General features: G+C 38.7%; 1 long non-coding RNA gene across 2 annotated transcripts; it reads right to left on the bottom strand.

Moving 5' to 3' along the window:
* Window positions 1-902: 902 nt before the first annotated feature.
* On the bottom strand, window positions 903-12,023 carry LOC142176331 (uncharacterized). 2 transcript variants are annotated; one of them, XR_012704823.1, is made up of 2 exons: window positions 11,191-12,023; window positions 903-5,735 (listed from the first exon to the last, which is right to left on the bottom strand). It is a non-coding gene; the product is annotated as an uncharacterized LOC142176331 (long non-coding RNA). The 2 variants fall into 2 exon arrangements; XR_012704824.1 differs by having other exon boundaries at window positions 903-5,720.
* Between the last annotated feature and the right edge of the window lie 1,497 nt (window positions 12,024-13,520).

Below are 13,520 nucleotides of genomic sequence, written 5' to 3'. Positions count from 1 at the left end.
AGCATCGCAGGCTAGAGATTGGACCGGATAAAGGTGAGTAATGATTGTAAATGTTATCTTGAGGGTATGAAACCTCGAATTTCACATGGTTATGCTATATTGAAGTGACGCACACGCTAGATGACGAGTGTGAGGTCGTACTCCGTTAGGGATTGTGACTTAGTCCATCCCGAATGACTGTTTTACCGCGTATTTGATGGAAAACTGTTTGCTATCATCTTGTTTTGGGTTGAATGCCATATTTAGGCCTCGTGCCAACTATTTGGACCCTTAGGGGATTTTTACTGCTATTTCCTCATTTTTTTGATTTTATATCTTTACTCAGTCATGCTATATTAGACTGTTTTCATAACTTAGTCATGTTTACTCTGTTTTAACACTTTAAATGATATTATAAGCTGAGCATCATATTGTATTGTGCCCGAGTGGCTTTTAGAGATTTCTGACTGAGTAGGGCTGAGGGCATGTGTTGTGAGGATTGTTATAGGATCAGGCTGCACGCCGCAGCAGTGTTGTACTAATTATGATTATGAGGCCGAGGGCCTGAGTTGTACACCATAAGGTGGCTTGATATGAGGCCGAGAGCCTATTGATTATGCCATGAGATGGCTTGATATTGCGCTTGGGTCGTAAGGTGCCCCTCCCGAAGTCTGTACACTCCCAGTGAGCGCGGGTACCCATTGTGATATGTAACTCCATATGTCTATCCGAACAAGGATCTGAACTTTCCATCAAAGTCTAAGCTATTATATTACAAAATTAAAACACAGTATTGATCTTAACAATGATATTTGGTAGGTAGTGTCCTGTTTCACTCTTGAATTTCACTAAAAATCAAAGTGCAAACACACAACGAAGAAAATGTTTCATTCAAACATTAACAACGATGAAATATGAAAATCTAAGATGAAACGAGGTGAGAACCAGACCTTTACTTGAGAGCCAACGATTCCAGTACACAAGGTTTCGAAATAAGTATAGAGCAGAAAAATGAAACTCGAATCGAAGCAGGGACCTGATACTGCAGCGAACTACAAACCTCGCTGGCAACCGCAAATGCGAACTCCGATAAACCTCACTCGCATACAGCAGGTAACGCATCGAGTTCCTAGTCAGATTTCGGATTGAAATAATGATGTTTTGGATTTGTTTGGCTGGAGTTTTTTAGGAATGGAGAAGAAGATCGGTGCGACTGCTATCTCTTTCTTTTTTCGGTGAGCTTAGGCGACGAAGATGGGTCTGATGAGAAGGGATGTCGCCGATGGTTTTGGAGAAGGGATGAGAGAGAGTTGTTCTGGTATGTCGCGTTGGAAGCTCAGGGTTTTTTCGTTTGTCTAGAAGAAAGGGCTGTGATGAAAATGGCTCTCTAGCCCTTAGGGATCTGTTGTTCTTTTTTTGAGAAGAAGGAAGATGACCTATCTGGTTTTGTGTGTTCTCTATCTAAGAAGACGGGGTTGAGATGGGGGTGGTGGTCTATTCTCTTGTAAAACGGCGGATTGTCCAGTCTAGGGGTCTAGGTCTTATGTTTTAATTGAAGGGGGAGGGAAATGGGTATTGGGCTCTGGTTTGAAGGGATTTGGGTCATGAATTTGGACTAATTAACTTTGGGGTACGACGACTAAATCAAAATCTTTTTTTTATTTTTCTTTGATTTTAAAATCTAATAAAATCCTAAATTAATCCTAAATCAATCTAATTTGTAAAATTAAAATTGGCTATCTATTAGAACAACTAATTAACTTAAAACTAAATAAAAACACTACTTTCTAAAGAGTAATAGCTAAATATGTAAAAATGATCATTTTTTGTGATTTTTCTAAATAAAATTAATTCCTACATGCAAATTGGATCTAAGATGACATGAAATTAAAACGTGATATTTTTTATGATTTTTCTATGATTTTAAAATATTAAAAATGCATGAAATGCAACAAAATAAAGAAAAACTTCTAAAGTCCCTTAAAATCATTTTAGTTTATTTTTAGGAGTTTTTTTCACGTAGGGCAAAAATTTAGATGCTCACAGCTACCCCTCTTTGCTTGGAAATATGAAGAGTTTTCGGGCAAAGATAAAGTGAGCAATTACTAGTAATTTTTGCCCGTTTGAAACTCCATTTGGAAGCATTTTAAAAAGGTTTGACCGAACCTTGCTTTGAAGGATGCCTACATATCCTTGGCTATAAAGGAATCAGGTCAGTGTAGTTCTGGAAGGATGATGGAGTGATGAGTTCGAGAGTCGAGTGAGGTTCCGTCGAGGCTCCAGTCCGCGGTCCTGTTATTACATCAAAATCAAAAATGAAAAAGACTAACTAAACCTATCAGCTACGAGTTACAAGATTCCTATCAATAAATCTTCTGAAGCTTGATCTTGAGTCTTGGCTGGTTCTTCATGCAGACGCTGATCTGAATCTTGATGCTCGTTAGATGCGAACGCTGGTTCATTTTTCTTCAGCTCTTCGGATCAAGGCGGGACATGCAAAGCTTGTGACTTCAATCATATCTTGGGCAGTCCACATCTTTTCTCCGCTTCTGCACTTAGAGTTCAATTTCTTTTCTTGTTTTTCTTTTCTTTTATTTGGATTGATACTTCTTCTTTTGGTCATCTCAAACCTCGTGCCTCATGGTAAAAACCTGTTCAGACATCAAAACAAACAAACGAACGAAATTTTTCTGCCCCAGTTTTCACTAGGTAAATTTCGTGAGTTATTGCAACAAAAATCTAAACTATTTCTTTATTGAAAGCAATAAACTCAGGATTGTGTATCTTTGAGGAAAAGAGATTAAGGAGTGGAGACCCTATATCTAAAATGAAACCAAATAGGGATCGGAGACCCTAAGTTGGAAAGATTGCCAGGTTATGCTGGAAAAATGGTCGGGTTATGCCGGAAAGGTATCAGGTTATGCCGGAAAAAGGTCCTCGAGTTATGTCAGAAAAGTCATCGGGTTATGCCGGAAAAGAAAAAGGTCCTCGGGTTATGTCGCGGAGGTCCACAGGTTATGCCGGAAAAGTCATCGGGTTATGCCGGAAAAGAAAAAAGGTCCTCGGGTTATGCCGGGAAGATCCACAGGTTATGCCGGAAAAGGTCATCGGGTTATGCCGAAAAAGAAAAAGGTCCTCGGGTTATGCTGGGGAGGTCCACGAATTATGCCGGGAAAGTCATCGGTTATGCCGGAAAAGGTCCTCAGGTTATGCCGGAGAGGTTCCGGGTTATGCCAGGAAAGTCATCGGGTTATGCCGGAAAAGGTCCTCGGGTTGGGATCAACTAGGGAGTGGGACCCTATACTGAAAAAGACTACCAGGTTATGCTGGCAGCGACTAGGGAATGAGACCCTATGTTGGAAAAACGTAGCTAGAGATTGAGGGCCCTAGGCTACCATGATTTTGAATTTTTATTCTTCTTTTCTTTCTTCTCTTCTTCTTTCTTTTCTTTTATTTTATTTTTACTTCACTTTTATTTTATTTAGGAGAATGAATGAAGATTTCAAAAGGACTTCCCTTTTGGGTCAACTTTTGTTGCAGAACCATTTTGGTTTCTGCGTGCCTTGCTTTTATTGCTCCTGCTTCTTGCGAGGTTATTTTGGACTGCACCCGTTTTCCTGTTTTCAAATAAAGAACAATTTGTCAGTTTGAAATGGTGGTTGGTTTTGTGGCCTTGATTATTTCAATCACTTGATCTCGGCCCTTTCATCTGCAACTGGTTGTTTCTTGAATACCGATTGCATTTCTGACCCTTAAGAAAACTCTGGCTTTTCCAGACTTTACCATGACGGTTGGTCGGTAGAACTCAACCTTTTCGACTTTATTTTGCCTCTGCAGGTCTTTCTCTTCTAACTTGTTGTTTTTCTTCTTTTCTTTTTCTTCTTTTTTTCTTTCTTTTCTTTTTTTTTTCTTCTCTCTTTTTTTCCATTGGAGCATTGGGGAACTTTTTGGCTCCTCAAACTTTGCTGCAACGGCTAGTCGCATGGGACATAACCTTTTCCAACTTTATTTTGCCTTCGTAGACCTTTCATTTCTAGCTTCCTTCTTCCAACTTTAATTTCAGATCATTTGGGTACCTTGGCTTTTCTAACCTTTGCCAAGACAGTTAGCCACGTGGCACTCAACCATTTCAACTTCATTTGCCTTTATAAGCACTTCAATTTTATTTTCTCCTTCCAAGAGTTTTGATTTCAAAGCATCGGCCGCCATGACAAGTCGAGGTCGACCTGATGCCCCTGACGAGGCCGGGTGCCTTTTTGCACATTAGCTCATGTCAAACGAAAGCCCTGTAAATCAGTCTTGCCATCCTTTCTTTGTCTTAGTTTCAGAAACAGAGTTAGAACGAAAGGGATTCAAAGAAAAACAAACAATGGAATTGAGAATGAGTTTAAACAAGATGTGTCCTTTTCGAGGAAAGGAAAGAAGGACTTATCTGGAATACATGCGGACTCCAATGAACATGATATGTCTTTTGGACTAGATGCTCGATCTGTGTAAATCGTCCGACTCTCAGAAATTCATCACAACTTTGCCTTGAAACCGAGGAACCTCTCCAGGACTTTATTGATGCTGATGGTTGCGATGATCCTTTTTTTTCGATTAGTGGTGCCTTTTGCGAGTTTTCACCAACTGACCTCTCTCATTTCTCTTCTCATCGTCGTCTTATAGTGCTCTTTGCAAGTTTTCACTAACAAGACTCTCTCATTTCAATTTCTCTGCTTACAGTCGCCTCACGGTTCCGTGTAGGTTTTCACCAATAAGACTCTCTCATTTTATTTCTCTGCTTACTATTGTCTTACGGTGCCCGTATGGGTTTTAACCAATAAGACTCTCTCATTTTATTTCTCTCATTTTGTTGTATCAGATCCAAGTAACTCTATCTTCCCATTTTGAACCTCTTTGCCGATTGATCAGAAGGACTTGAACAAGGTTTTGGGGTAAAAAGGATTCGGATTGAGTTACAACTTTGGAACCTTTCGGGCAAAACCATCGTCGAACCATTATAACATCTACCTCAGTTTCACTTTTGGGGGAATTTGGATTTTTATTTTGGTGTGACTGAACCCCAGAGAGGCTACCTACGTGTCCTTTCAAAATTAAGTCGAACGTAGTTTAGGGAACTTTGTTTTATGATTTTCTTTTTTTTTCTATTTTTTTTTGTTTCTCTTTCTTTTTCTTTTTTCTTTCCTTTTTCGTTTCCCTTTTTTTCATTCCATTTTATTTTTACCCTTCTCTTCCCTCTTTTTTGTATTTTTCTTTTTCTTCTTTGTTTTTCATCATTCATTTTTTTTTCATTTTTCATTCATATTTTTTCAATTTTTTTCAATAACACTTTCAGGTTCCAAAGAGGATAATCAAAGAAGAGTAACCGGCTCAAAGGATTTGCAAATGGTTGAATATTTGGATACTAAGAAAGAAAGTCTTCTTCATCCCAACCGGAGAACATTAATGATGTATAGAAGATCCAACATAGTACCTTTGTCTACATTTACATTGACAGTTGTTTCAGGGACATTTCTTCGATGTGTCCCAAGTATAATGCTCTTTTTTGGCGATACTCTCGTTATCACGCATGGACCTTTCAAATCAGGAACCAATTTTCCTTCAACTGTTCCAAATCTTCATTTTTATTTCATTAAACTTATCTTCATTGCATTCTGATTATTGATTCATTATTTCGAAGTCTGACAACGTTTTAGGATCTTGGCATGAAGTCCGCAAGCATGTCATGTTATTGAAATCTGCATTTAACAGAACTAAAAAGAGAATAAGAAAAATGACAAGATTAAGAAAAGAGACATTCCTGGACAATGAAATATTAATTTCATTTAATTTTTGATTTTTTCAATTTTTGAAGATAGAATGGTTTACATCGGAAAGTAAGACAATAAAGTAAAACGTCCAGATTACACCCTGAGATAGTCCGAATGCAGAAAAGATAGCAAGACTGGCTACCAAGTCTCCCATCTGATGGGGAACCTTCAGGCTTGGCGACCATTTTTTGGCTTTTCTTCTGTCTCGGCAATGGCTGCAATGGCCTTTAGTGCCTGATCAAATTCCTCATCTTCACAAATCATTCCAACCATTAGCCCACCGTTATGGGCAGGAAACAGATTGTTCATCACATCAAGAGGGTCCAACAGTCCTCTGTACTGTGTCCTACTGCTCCAGAGTGGTATTCACATCTAGCATCAGCTCGGTGCGAGGGGGACTCGGGGTTCGGCCGGTTTGGGGCCACTGACTGCAATAAATCTAGCTTGATTAGCTTTTGGAACAACCTTGAATACGGTTCACCAATATGGGTGAACTGATCATTTCTAAAAGGCTCTCTTGGGCGAGAATTGTACTGGGGAACATTTGGTTGGGGATTATATGAAGCTTGGCAAGGATAGGAATTTCTGTGAGGTGGAACTCGGTTTTGTGTATAAGGTTATGGTCGCGTGTAAGGTTGCATGTTCATCACCGCATAAGGAGGTGGTGCCAAGGCATAAGCAGTATCTTGAAGGGGATAATAATATTGAGAGACCTCAGGAAGCATATATGATTGGCTGAATGACCTGCGGGCCCCCCTCGAGCTGGAAGCCATCATGGCTCCTTTTTCTCTCCCGTTTCCATTTATCAAACCCTCTCAACCATTTTGAACATCTGGTAATGTGGCTTTAAAAGTAGCGTGACTCAAGATTCGACCCGTTTTTAGCCCACTTTCTACCATCTCCCCAATTTTGATAACCTCATCAAACGGCTTTCCCATCGCGGACATCATGTTCTGGAAGTAGTCCACCTCTTGGGCCTGCAGAAAGACAGTGACCATTTCAATTTCGTCCATTGGAGGCTTTACCCTAGCAGCTTGCTCATGCCATTTGACAACATATTCGCGGAAGCTTCCGCAGTTTTCCTTTTTAAATTGGACAAAGAGTTTCTGTCGGGAGTGATGTCTACATTATATTGGAACTGGCGGACAAAATCTCGAGCCATATCATCCCACACATGCCAATGGGTAATTTCTTGATCCGTATACCACTCAAAAGCAATTCCGGAGAGGCTTTCCCCAAAATAGGCCATTAGCAGCTCCTCCTTTTCACCAGCACCCCTCAACTGGTTACAATATCGTTTTAGATGAGTGACCGGGTCTCCGTGCCCGTCGTATTTTTCAAATTTTGGCATCTTGAAGCCAGCTGGCAAGTGGACATGGGGAAACATACAGAGGTCAGAGTATGAGACACTCTTTTGACCAATCAGACCTTGCATGTTTTTCAGGATTTGTTCCAGACTCTTCATCTTTCGAGCCATTTCCTCTTGCTCCACCAAGAGATCATATTGCGAAAGTTGAGTGAAAGAGTATGGGGTCACATATGCTATTTCTGACTGAAGTTGTGAACCCTAAAAGGTGAACATTGGAGGCTCAACATACGGCCGTGGTAAAGTTGGATGTGCTCTGGTGCAGACTGGTGCTGCAGAGAACAATATTGGAGGTGCCCTGGAAACTGGCGCCTGGGGGCAAACCACACAAGGCATGCCAGGAACATTGGACAGTATTGGAGGGTGCCCGCATGGGATGAGCGGGTTGGGCACAGGGGCGTTGGTAACCTCACCTGACCTGGGGATCAACTCAGGGAACCCAGGGATTGCACTTGGTCGTCCCCTACCGTTAGACCAGGCGACCCACATTTCCGATATGCGGAGACGCAATATGATTTGTAGATGGCTTTCAGAGGCCATATGAACCTTTCCTTTGTTGTGAAGTAAGGTTGGGAAACCAAATTACCGACAAAACCAACCAACTGAACAGAACCTGGCTGACTTGCACACCCAACAACTTGTTAGTTTTGAGACGCTTAACAGATAGGAAATCGCATATTGGGATGCAATGCACCTAGACAGTTAAACGTTTCTACTATGTGTTTGAACGAGTTGCATGTTTTATCTCGGCCTTAATTAACCCTTTTTTTTATAATCTGCACCTCTTTTCTTCATTTTGCTTCTCTCTAATCACTCTTGATTTTTGTTTTATTTCTGTCGCTCTTCTATTTTGGCACTCTCTTTTTCTCTTTCTTTTTTTTTTCTTATTGTCACTCTTTTATTTTATGTCACTCTTTTTTCTTTTTCTTTTTTTCATTCTTTTCTTTCTTTTCTACTCAACTTTTTTTTAGTTTATTTTTCACTTAATTTATTTATGGCTATTATCGAATCCGATGGGGATTGCCTACGTATTATGACGCCGCATGAATCAGATCTTGCGTAGTTCGGAAAGATCGAGAATAGAGTCAATAAACTAACTCTTTTTTTATGTTACTTTTTATAAAACTCACACCATGAAAGCTTTAAGAAAAAGAAAAACATATTCTTTTTGAATTTATTTTTTTGGTTTTTTTTGGTTGGAATAATCGAAAGAAATGCTTTAAAAGAAGAAAGGAAATATTTTTTTTGAATTTTGATTTTGATTTTTTTTTCTTTTTAAAAAAAAGACTTCTAAAAATTCCTTTTCTTTTGATTTGAACTTTGGGAAATTCAAAAGTAAAAGGAGGATATTTTTGTTTGAATTTTCATTTGTTTTCACTTTTTCTAAAGAAGAAAGAAAATATTTTTGGATTTTGGATGTTGCCTCTTAATTTTCAAAAGAGGGACTTTTAAGAAAATATTTTGGATTTCTGAGTTTTTTTTTTTAAATTTACAAAAGTATTTCTAAAGGAAAACAAAAATATTTCTGGACTTCAATTTTTCAATTTTTATGATATTTACGAAATAAAGACTTTTAAAGAAGGAAAAGAATATTATTTTTTTGGATTCTTCTTTTTTCTGATTTTTTTATTTTTTGAAAATAATACTTCAAAATAAAGAAAACCTGTATTTTGGATTTTGATTTTTTATTGATTTTCTTTTTATTTCTTTTTTTCGTATGAAAGACTTCATGAAGAAGAAAACTTTTTTTTGAGTTTAAGATTTTTTTATTTTTTTTTTGGATTTTCTAAGGAATGAATTAAAGGGAAAAAAATTTGGATTTTTTAAAATTGGGGTCGGAACCAATGAGGTTGGCCTACGTATCTCTCATCCGGTGAGAATCAGACCCGCGTAATTCGGTCAATTTTGACATAACAGAAAAAACATGGAATTTTGAAACAATTTTCCTTTTTCTTTCTTTTTTCCATTTTCTCTTTTTTAATTCAAAATTTCGGTAGAGTTTCCATATATTTTGGATACCAAATTTTTCAAGAACGGGCAATAATCTCTCTCATACCTCAATTTTCAATTTTTTCTCCCTATTCTAGAAACCGGTCAACATGCAAACCGAGGCAAATAATTGTACAAGTAGCATGTAAGATGCATAAGGATGGTCTTTTTAATTTGGGTACACCTGTCCTAGACGGACCCAGCCCCTGTGTTGAGTCCCCAAAGTCAAATGCACGTGATGCAAACAAGTGTTCCTACTAGGGATCCTGCATGAGGCTGAGTTATTCTAGGTTTAAAACCTGGGTGTATTGTTCTAGACCTGGCTTACCCGAGGGGACAACTCGAGTCGAGAGAGGGCAGCGTACCGGTAACCAAAAGATCATCTGGCTTTGCAACTTGTCCGAACCTCGTTCTAGTTTAGGGTATGAAACTAACAGAAAAAGAGTCACGCCAGCATGCACATCCACGGAGATGAGAAGAGAAGGGTTTCGTAACAGTTTATGTCCGAACAGCGGCATTTAGCACATTAAACCCAAACATGTAAAAATCAGATAATGAATAAAGCCAAGTATAGCAGTTACTCTAAGCTCGAATTCTTGAACCCTAAACCAAAAGTTCTGGGATTATCTTCCCCAGCAGAGTCGCCAGAGCTGTCACACCTCTTTTTTACACCCCGAGGGGATAAAAGGGAGTTTTTCCAATTAAAGTGACATTATTCGAAATGGAATTATTTTATTTAATTTTTTTTAGAGTCGCTACTTGAAATATTTATGGTGTCCCAAGTCACCGGTTTATTTTAAATCCCAAGTCAAGGAAATTTGACTTTATTTAAAAATCTGCGAACCAAAAATTCTAAGTAAGAAATTGGTTAACCCGGGAGAAGGTGAGGCATTCTCGGGTTGCATGGTTCTAGCACGGCCTCTCAACTATTATATTGGTTTAATTATCTGATTAATGCATCTTTGAAACCTATGTGCATTTTTTATTCTTTTTTAAATCGCTTTTAATAATCCGATTATCATACAACTAATTATTTAATTGCACATTGCGAATCATGTCACGGGAACCGTACCCACAATCTACAACATGTTTATTTTATTAACAAGATTAGATTGAGGCCGAATCACATAAATGTACCCCCTGATTTTAGAATTAAGCATCACAACTACGTCACGGGAACCGTACCTGTAGCTATAATCATTTATTTGATTAACACACCTAAATCCAACTACGAGATTCCAAGGCATTTTCTACACTGATTAGATATCGATGTGAGGGCCATAGACTAGGTGATTGGATGGCACACCTCAATTTTATTAAAGGAAAAGCATTCAATTAAGAGAACTACGGATATTCATATTTGAAAAAACTAATTTTAAATTAAGTATCACAACTACACCACGAGAACCGTATCCATAGCCGTGATAATTTAATTATCCTCATATTACTAATAATAAAGTAGACGAAAACTAATTCTCTCAACCGTCTACAACAAATCAGTACAACATTGGTTATATAAGATTAGCAAAGGAAATGAACTTTATCCTTAGCAATGTAACTCCATATGTCTATCTTGCACTGATTGCAGTGCTATACCTTATCACTATTATAACAACCAATATCATGATCCACTACAATTATAATATCTTAAAGTAGATACTTTTAACTATTAAATGCAACAAAAGATTAGAAAAATCATTTATGTCCTAAATTACTTAGGACTAAAGATGTTGTACAACCAATCAAAATAGTAAAATACCAACGGCTTCTGTGACGGAATTTTAGCAGAAATAGACTTCTCAAAGGATGGAGATGAACTATCCGAACAAGGATCTGAACTTTCCATCAAAGTATAAGCTATTATATTACACTATTAAAACACATTATTGATCTTAACAATGATATTTGGTAGGTAGTGTCCTGTTTCACCCTTGAATTTCAATAAAAACCAAAGTGCAAACACACAACCAAGCGAATGTTTTATTCAAACATTAACAACGATGAAATATGAAAATCTAAGATGAAACGAGGTGAGAAACATACCTTTACTTGAGAGCCAACGATTCCAGTACACAAGGATTCGAAATAAGTATAGAGTAGAAAAATGAAACTTGAATCGAAGCAGGGACCTGATACTGCGACGAACTACAAACCTCACCGGCAACCGCAAATGCGAAATCCGATAAACCTCACTCGGATACAGCAGGTAATGCATCGAGTTCCTGGTCAGATTTCGGATTGAAATAATGATGTTTTGGATGTTGTTTGGCTGGAGTTTTTTAGGAATGGAAAAGAAGATCGGTGCAGCTGCTATCTCTTTCTTTTTTCGGTGAGCTTGGGCGTCGGAGATGGGTCTGGTGAGAAGGGATGTCGCCGGTGGTTTTGGAGAAGGGATGAGAAAGAGTTTTTCCGGTCTTTTCGCGTTGGAAGCTAAGGGATTTTTCTTTTGTGGAGAAGAAAGGGTTGTGATGAAAACGACTCTCTAACCCTTAGGGATCTGTTGTTCTTCTTTTTTAGAAGAAGGATGATGACCTATCTCATTTTGTGTGTTCTCTATCTAAGAAGAATGGGTTCAGATGGGGAGTGGTCTATTCTCTTGTAAAACAGTGGATTCTCCAATCTAGGGGTCTAGGTCTTAGGTTTTAATTGATGGGGAAGGGAAATGGGTATTGGGCTTTGGGCTTGAAGGATTTGGGTCATGAATTTGGGCTAATTAACTTTGGGGTAGGAAGACTAAATCAAAATATTTTTTTATTTTTATTTTTCTTTGATTTTAAAATCTAATAAAATCCTAAATTAATCCTAAATCAATATAATTTGTAAAAATTAAAACTGTTTATCTATTAGAACAACTAATTAACTAAAAATTAAATAAAAACACTACTTTCTAAAGACTAAAAGCTAAATATGTAAAAATGACCATGCTTTGTGATTTTTCTTAATAAAATTAATTCCTACATGCAAATTGGACCTAAGATGACATGAAATTAAAACGTGACATTTTTTATGATTTTTCTATGATTTTAAAATATTAAAAATGCATGAAATGCAATTAAATAAGAAAAACTTCTAAAATCCCTTAAAAATTATTTTTAATTTATTTTTAGGAGTTATTTTCATGTATGGCAAAAATTAGTTGTTCACATAAACTTGTTGGTGCAGCACCCTTTACCTTACAGCAGTTCTCCGTTCTCTTTTTGGAGAAGTATGTGTCGTAGTCTCGCAGAGAGGAGCTGCACGGGCAGTTCGAGTGGTTGCGTCAGGGAGAGATGATTGTGTCGCAGTATGAGATGAGGTTCTAAGAGTTAGCTCGTCATGCTATTTGGTTGGTTCCGATAGATAAAGAGACGATTGGGAGGTTTGTTAATGGCCTCACATATCAGCTTCATATTCTCATGACCAGAGAGAGGGTGTCTGGTGCTTCTTTTGAGGATGTTGTAGACATTGCTCGTGAGATTGAGTTAGTTCGTGGCCAGGAGCGAGATGAGAGGGAGGCCAAGAGGCCTCGGGGATTTGGTAGTTATGGTGGTGCTCCTTCGAGAGGTCAGTTTCAGCACGGTAGAGGCCGTCCATTCAGGCATGCTTAGCTAGCTCGCCCAGGTTATCGTGAGGCATCATCGGGTCATGGTTCTCATAATTCTCATTAGGGCCAATCATCACTTAGTGCCCTTCCAGCTCAGAGTTTGTCCCATGCTCCATCAATTCAGGGCTCTTCTATGCCAGGTGCATCTGGTAGCCATTCCGGTGCTAGGGGTTCCCTCCAGTCCCAGTCTCCAGTGCCAGGGAGTTGATATGAGTATGGAGATATGGGTCATATATGGAGGCAGTGTCCTCTTCGTCTTGTAGGTTAATCTCAGCAAAGGGGTCAGCCATCGGCTTCAGTGCCGGTTACTTCACCACCACCCACCCGCCCAGCTAGGGGTAGAGGTCAGTCAGCCAGGAGTCGCCCCAGAGGGAGAGGTCGATCAAGTGGCGGTCAGGCCTGTTTCTATGCACTTCCAACTAGACCCGATGTTATTGCTTTGGATGTTGTGATCACATGTATTGTCTCAGTCTGCCACAGAGATGCTTCTGTATTATTTGATCCTGATTCCACTTATTCTTATGTGTCATAATACTTTGCTCGTTATTTGGATATGCCCCGTGAGTCTCTTATTTCACTTGTTCATGTATCTACTCCGGTGGGCGATACTGTTATTGTAGACTGTGTGTACCAGTCGTGTGTGGTGACTATTGGGGGTCTAGAGACCCGAGCGGATATTTTGTTGTTATGTATAGTGGATTTCGATGTTATATTGGGCATAGATTGGCTATCTCTGTGTCATGCTATTTTGGACTGTCATACTAAGACATTAACATTGGCTATGCCGGGT

This window comes from Nicotiana tabacum, chromosome 22 (assembly GCF_000715075.1).
Source record: "Nicotiana tabacum cultivar K326 chromosome 22, ASM71507v2, whole genome shotgun sequence".
In the NCBI taxonomy this organism is placed as follows: Eukaryota; Viridiplantae; Streptophyta; class Magnoliopsida; order Solanales; family Solanaceae; genus Nicotiana; species Nicotiana tabacum.
The sequence above is the reverse complement of the archived record's forward strand: the minus strand, read 5'-3'. Positions and strand labels throughout refer to the sequence as shown.